At 42.4% G+C, this 7823-nt stretch overlaps 1 pseudogene; it reads right to left on the bottom strand.

Moving 5' to 3' along the window:
- Positions 1-1586: 1586 nt before the first annotated feature.
- LOC103273023 lies at positions 1587-1892 on the bottom strand (annotated as a pseudogene).
- Between the last annotated feature and the right edge of the window lie 5931 nt (positions 1893-7823).

Genomic DNA, 7823 nt, shown 5'->3' with positions numbered 1-7823 from the left:
AAGAATAAGATGGAACTACTCTCATTTGGAAAGATCTCCAAAGTATAGTAATTTTTTTAGAAAGCAAGTTAGAGAATAATATACTTTCATATGTACAAATATACGTATATTTCTAAAAGATCTGAAAACAAATAAGTTAGTTCAGTGATTTTTCAAGCAATGGAAAAGGGAATGGAACTTAGTCAAAAAAGGAAACTCATTTTTAAAAATTTTATGCAACTTGTACTTTCATGCTATCTACTTTTTTCCCTTTTTCTCCTTCTTTCTTTTTTTCTTTTTTGGAGATAGGGTATTGCTCTATCACCCAGGCTGGAATGCAGTGGTGTAATCATAGCTTACTGTAATCTTGAACTCCTGGGCTCAAGCATTTTTCTCATCTCAGTCTCCCAAGTAGCAGGAACTATAGGGATGGGCCATTGCACTAGGCTAGTTTTTAAAAAATTTTTGTGGAGGTGGGGTTTCACTATGTTGCCCAGACTAGTTTTGAACTCCTAGCCTCAAGCGATCCTCCCATCTCACCTTTCAAATCTGTTGAGATTACAGGTGTGAGCCACCATGCCCAGCCCACCTTTTTTCCTTTATAAGGAGTGTATACTCATGTATTTTATGACATATGAATCTTAATACAACTTAATATTTTAATTACCTAAGGTACACACAAATACCTTTTCCTTGTAAGAAAAGTAAAGCATTACAAACGCTACTTAAAGTATCCTTTAACCACAATTTCCAATTCCAACAACCACCCTCACAAGAAGTAACCACGTGTTTAAATTTGGTGAATATTTTACAACCCTTAAAAGAGATTTTAAAAATTCATTTAGAATACTTTTATAAAGTTTAAAGGAAGTGAAACTGAAAACAGTGAGATGACTTTTCCGAAAGGCCTCTTTGTGATAAAGTACACATGCATAGTAGCTTGTCTCTTAAAAAGTCTCTGGCTCTTCTTGGGTCCCCTCCCACTGTGGGAGCTTTTGTGTCCTCTCAATAAACCTTGCTTTCTCACTTAAAAAAGAAAAGAAAAGAAAAGTCTCTGGCTTGAGAATCATCTATTGCTTTGGAAGGCCTTTCAGCCTAACTCCGACACTCTTGCTAGGTGACATTAACAAAGTTGTATATGTGGACAAAGCATCTGAAAAAAACTTTTTTTTTTTAATGATTACGATTGACATTCATTTAAAGTAATACATCTGCAACCAAGTAATTTTTTTTTTTTTTGAGTTGGAGTCACTCTGTCACCCAGACTGGAGTGCAGTGGCCCGCTCCTGGCCACCGCAGCCTCGACCTGCTGGGCTCCGGTGATCCTTTCCACCTCAGCCCTCCAAGTAGCTGGAACTACAGGCGCACGCTACCACGCCAGCTAATTTTTAATTTTATTGTGGAGATGAGGTCTCACCAAGTTGCCCAGGCGGGTCTCGAACCTGCGGGCTCAGGCAATCCACTCACCTCAGCCTCCCAAAGCGCTGGGATTACAGGCTGAGCCACCAAGCCTGGCTCAAATAATTCTTAAATTGTATGTTTTAGATTTAACCATCTTCATAAAAATACTTTGAGGACAATTGCATCCCTAGATTTCAACTACATGATTACTTCTTTGCCCGTTCTTTTTTCCCTTTTCTTTCCTGAATAACCTCTTTCAGATATGGTTCAAGGTAGAATTTATCCTCTTCATATTTGGTCCACTGCTCTTTAGGTAAGATCTGCTGCCTCACATCAGGTCCAGTGCTCTCTTAATGCGAAACATCCCGTCATTATAAGGGTTCTCAGAAAGCCTTCTTATGGCTTCTTTTACATATATTGTATCATCCCACATTAACCTGCAGCATTGTAAACCATTTTCGAATTCCTTCCAGTCACCAGCTTGATGCTGCAACAGCCAGCCTGCCAGCCATTTTGACCCGAGAGCCTGAAACAACTCCTAAAAGAAGATGCCCAAAGCCGAGCTCAGTGGCTCAGCCTGTAATCCCATGCCTTGGGAGGCTGAGGTGAGTGGATTGCCTGAGCCCGCGGGTTCGAGACCTGCCTGGGCAGGCGAGACCTCATCTCTACAATAAATCAAAAAATCAGCCGGGCATGGTAGCGCATGCCTGTAATTCCGGCTCCTTGGAAGGCTGAGGCGGAAGGATCGCCGGAGCCCAGCAGGTCGAGGCTGCGGTGGCCGGGAGTGGCCACTACATTCCAGTCTGGGCAACAGAGTGAGACTTCAACTCAAAAAAAAAAAAAAAATTAGCCCAGCATGGTAGTGCACATCTGTGGTTCCAGTTACTGGGAAGGCTGAGGCAGAAGGATCACCTGAGCACAGCAGGTGAAGGCTGCAGTGGCTGTGAGCATGCCACTGCACTCCAGCCTGGACGACAGGGTGAGACAGCAACTCAAAAAAAAAAGAATGAGGCTCCAAATAAAAAAATAAAAGAGTCACAGTGGTAGAAAAGGGATTCATATTGACTTATTCAGTATGGATCCTGGGGTATTTTTGAAACTTTGTGGTACATTTAAATCTAGTTTTTTATTTCCTGGTGGATCTAGAAGCTTCTTATTATGAGGAGAAAGACTTGCTGGCAGAGTAGATGGATGAGATTTTGTTTCAGGACTTTTAATACAAAGTTCTGAAAAAGTACTGGTATTAAGTACAGTTTGCTGATTCGGCCTCATAGGTATTTGAGGACAATTTTGATTCTCCTCCAAGCCACCCAGTCTTCCAATTGATAGCATCTCCTTAATCTTCCTTAAATAGCTGCTCCGTTTCCTCCTTTTGATGCCCAGAGTACTTCCCATTAATTATAACACTTAAGGTTGTTCACATTTTGGTGTTCAAAAATATCCAATGAAGAGCTTTCTCATTAGGACTTCATCCACTTTTCCTTGTGTACTGTTTACTCAGTTTACCCATTTCTTTTGTGCATCATTCAACTCTTCCTGTTGGACCTCATTTTGTTTTGTAAATTTTTAATTTGTTCTTCCTTTAGATCCAAGACAGTATTCACTTTATCCAAGTTTTCCTGTAATGACACGTTTTCTTTTCTTTTCTTTTCTTTTTGGAGTTGGAGTCTCACACTATTGCTCAGGCTGGATGGAGTGCAGCAGTACGCTCGCGGCCACTGCAGCCTTGACTTGCTGAGCTCAGACAATACTTCTGGACTCAGCCTTCCAAATGACTGGAACTACAGGCACACATCACCATGCCTGGCTAATTTTTTTTATTGATTGTAGGGATGAGGTCTCGCCAAGTTGCCCAGGCTGGTCTTGAACCTATGGGCTCAGATAATCCTCTCACCTCAGCCTCTCAAAGTGCTGGGATTATAGGCATGAGCCATCACGCACGGACAAGACATTTTCTTTCTAGATTGTCTGCCTTTTCTTTCCATTCACACAAGGATAGAACATGATACTTTTCTCATTCCTTTGAGACAGAAAGCTGTGATGTCATCTCATCTCTTGGCTGGGACCACAGTTAAATTTTCATGTAATGATTTAACCTGCAAGCTAGCTTCATGGCTTGCATTTTCCATTTCATTTGCAGATGAAACTAGGTTTCCCTCCAATACTGTGACTTTCTTTGTTAGTTTATTCACTGTATCTTTGGCAGTCAATGCTTCAGAACATAAGAATCTTCTGACTATAAAATACGTTTATGTAATCTTTCCAGCTCCTGGTTTAGGCGTAATTCCTTGTCATGTAACTGTTGAACCTCATTCTATAAGGCTTGGTTTGCCATTTGTTTCTCTTACAGGGCCTACATGACTTGATCTCTCTCCTGCTGAAATGTGGCTACCTTCTCCTGTATTGACTTTAGTGTATTTAAAGTCTGGAATAACTCCTTAGTTTTGCCTTATTCTTTTTCTTTCAATAGTTGCTCAAAAGCATAGGCCATCTCCTTCATTGCATGACGCTCAAACTCTTTTTCTTGAAGTAGCATATTAGTTTCTTATAATGCCTGACATTCTGTTTCCTTTTCCCTGGATGTTTCTACTATTTTTTCATTTTCTTATTTTAGTCTACACATATCTGTTTCTAAAACTGATGTTCTCTCCTTCAGGCATCTCACTGCCTGCTACAACATCTCATTTGCATTCACTTCGCTAGTGAGTTTTTCTCTCAAAGAAAGTAATTGACCACTTTTGGTTCTGATGAAAAGGTATTTTCCCCTTAAGTAACCTGTATAAAACATTTTGTTTGTTTGTTTTTGCTTGAGTTTTTTTGGTTGCTTAATTTTATTTATTTATTTATTTATTTATTTATTTGAGTTGGAGTCTTACTCTTGTCAACCAAGCTGGAAGGCAGTGGCATGCTCACGGCCACTGCAGCTCAAACCTGCTTGGCTCAGGTGATCCTTCCTCCTCAGCCTTCCAAGCACCTGGAACTACAGACACACACCACCATGCTAGGCTAAGTTGCTTAATTTTTTTTTTTTTTTTTTTGAGTTGGAGTCTCACTCTGTTGCCCAGACTGGAGTGCAGTGGCTGCTCCCGGCCACTGCAGCCTCAACCTGCCGGGCTCCGGTAATCCTTCCGCCTCTGCCTTCCAAGTAGCTGGAACTACAGGTGTGCGCTACCACGCCTGGCTAATTTTTTTTTTTAATTTATTGTAGAGATGAGGTCTCGCCTGCCCAGGTGGGTCTCAAACCCGCGGGCTCAGGCAATCCACTCACCTCAGCCTCCCAAAGGCGCGGGATTGCAGGCTGAGCCACCGAGCCCGGCTGAATTGCTTAATTTTTGAATCCACTTGTTCATATTCTTTTCTTCCTAGTTCTGAAGTGGCAGCATTTGAATTAGACAATCTCTGATTATCTTCCTGGGGTGTTCTAATGGTTGCATCTTTTTCCTACAGTGGTTTCCTTAGCTCTTCAATCTCTTTTTTCCCTTAACTTTATTTTATTGTAGAGATGTAGGGTACAAGTCAGGATTAGGTACATAGTCAATCTACGTGCAGGTGAAGTTTGGCCCTCCACTCTTCAATCTCTTGTTGGAGCAATTTAGAAGACTCACTCAATATATCAGACTTACTTCTCTGAAGAGATTCTGTTGATTGTGAAGAAAGATGATTCCCTATTGAGCCATTGGAAGAAACTGTCCTTGTTCTTGCAAAGATGCTCTGTGTTGTGCTGAATTTGTGCTAATTCCTATACCAACTTTTTGAGTTTGGTTTCATTCCCTTCATGATTTTGGAACAGGTTGGTATGTTCATCTGTAGTTCAGAATTATTATTCCTGTTAATGTAAACCTTGGCCTGCAGTTGACAAAATTATTTTTTAAGTGGGGCTGTCCTATGATGCATATTTTGTATAGTGGTCACTACCTGCCCTTTCCAATCTTCCACTTTTTTAACTTGCTGTTTTGTCATGTCCTGTAGAAGTTCCTCAAACTTGTTAGTATTAATATCTTTGATTTCATGAACAGTGCCGGATGCTTGCATACTTGTCAATAAAGTCTGACGCTTCTTAATGCGTCTATTTCTTTTCTTTTCTTTTCTTTTTTTTTTTTTTGAGTTGGAGTCTCACTCTGTCACCCAGACTGGAGTGCAGTGGCCGCTCCCGGCCACCGCAGCCTCGACCTGCTGGGCTCCGGCGATCCTTCCGCCTCAGCCTTCCAAGTAGCTGGAACTACAGGCACGCGCTACCACACCCGGCTCATTTTTGATGTATTGTAGAGATGAGGTCTCGCCAAGTTGCCCAGGCGGCTCTCGAACCCGCAGGCTCAGGCATTCCACTCACCTCAGCCTCCCAAAGGCGGCGTCTATTTCTTTCTTTCCTTTTTTTTTTTTTTTGAGTTGGAGTCTTACTCTATCGCCCAGGCTGAAATTCAGTGGCCCACTCACAGCCACTGCAGCCTTGACCTGCTAGGTTCATGTGATCCTTCTGCCTCAGCCTTCCAAGTAGCTGGAACTACAGGAGCATGCTACCACACCCAGCTAATTTTTTGATTTATTGTAGAGATAAGGTCTTGCCAACTTGCCCAGGTTGGTCTCTAACTTCTGAGCTCAGGCAATCCTCTTGCTTCTGCCTCCCAAAGTGCCCAGATTACAGGTTTGAGCCACCACATCCAGCCTTAATGCGTCTATTTCAATGTCTTTTTCTTGAATGGGATATGATAAATTCTGAACAGTGTTTCTAAACGTCTCCTCACCTCTACTTTCAAGTCTAGTGACACTGTTTTATTTTCAACTTGCAGCTTAACAAGAACTACTTTTTCAGCAACAATCATATCCATCATTTGGTGGTACTCTTTTTTTAGATGGCAATTTTCCCTAGCCACCTCAATTCAAGCAACTAATATTTGTTCTCTTTTCAAAGCATATGCTTACGGTTGCTGCTGGACATAAGCAACATCCTGGTTCGTAAGAAGCTGAAGTCGCTGGGCTCGGTGACTCAGCATGTAATCCTGCGCTTTGGGAGGCCGAGGTGAATGGATTGCCTGAGCCCGCAGGTTCGAGACCCACCTGGGCAACTTGGCGAGCCCTCATCTCTACAATAAATCAAAAAATTAGCTGGGCGTGGTAGCATGCGCCTGTAGTTCCCGCTACTCGGAAGGTTGAGGCGGAAGGATTGCCGGAGGTAGAGGCTGCGGTGGCCGGGAGCGGCCAGTCTGGGTGACAGAGTGAGACGCCAACTCAAAAAAAAAGAAGCTGAAGTCATTCTAGTGTGAAGACCCTCTATCTCCAATTTTTTTCTCTCTTTCTTTCTTCCTCCCTCCTTCCCTTCCTCCTTCCTTTCTTCCTCCCTTCCTTCCTTCCTTTTTTATTTCAACAGTGTCTTGCTTTGTTGTCTAAGCTAGAGTGCAGTGGTATGCCGCAGCCCCTACCTCCCAGGCTCAAGTAATCTTCCCACCTCTGCCTCCCAGGTAGCTGGGACTATAGGTGTGTGCCACCATGCCCAGCTAATTTTTAAAATTTTTTGTAGAGACAGAGTCTTTCTATGTTGCCTATGTTGGAATCAAACTTCTAGGCTCAAGTGATCCTCCTGTCTTGGCCTCCCAAAGTGCTGAGTTTACATGCATGAGTCATACCACATTCAGCCTTCCAAATCTTTCTATAGGATAATCTGAGTTACTTTACTAGCCTTATCTTTGGACAGCTGATCACTCTGTTCAGTTAAAGATATATTCTTTTTACTTAGAAGTTTAATCTCCAACCGGGCTTGGTGGCTCAACCTGTAATCCCGCGCCTTTGGGAGGCTGAGGTGAGTGGATTGCCTGAACCCGCGGGTCTGAGACCTGCCTGGGCAACTTGGCGAGACCTCATCTCTACAATAAATCAAAAAACTAGCCAGGTGTGGTAGCGCACACCTGTAGTTCCAGCTACTCAGAAGGCTGAGGCGGAAGGATCGCCGGAGCCCAGCAGGTCGAGGCTGCCGGGAGCGGCCACTGCACTCCAGTCTGGGCGACCGAGTGAGACTCCAACTCAAAAAAAAAAAAAAAAAAGAAGTTTAATCTCCAATTCTTGTTCTTTTATTGTTTTCACTAATCTCCCTGTTTTGTCTTTAGACAAATCGTGCTTTTCACTTGTTGCTTGAAAAACATCACAGTCTGTTGGAATGTCTTGTTCTTTTACATGCAGCTGGGGTTTGATTTGTACTATTAGGTTTTGCAAATTCTTTGTGTTTTCATCTTTTGCTGAAAAGGAGCAGGATGCCTGTGATGTTCATTGGTTCAGGCTGGTATTTAAAATCATCCATTTCCTGTTTCTGCTCTTGTAAATGCTGAAGTAGTTGCATCTTACTCTGTCTTTGGTCTTCGATTACCTTTTTATGGTATTTTATTTCCTCTTCAAGATTACCTTTGATTACTTTCTGTTTAGATACCTCAGATTCTAATTCCATGATAGTGTCT

This window comes from Carlito syrichta, unplaced genomic scaffold (genome assembly GCF_000164805.1).
Source record: "Carlito syrichta isolate Samal-C Ts95f unplaced genomic scaffold, Tarsius_syrichta-2.0.1 Scaffold313449, whole genome shotgun sequence".
Classification (NCBI taxonomy): Eukaryota; Metazoa; Chordata; class Mammalia; order Primates; family Tarsiidae; genus Carlito; species Carlito syrichta.
The sequence above is the reverse complement of the archived record's forward strand: the minus strand, read 5'-3'. Positions and strand labels throughout refer to the sequence as shown.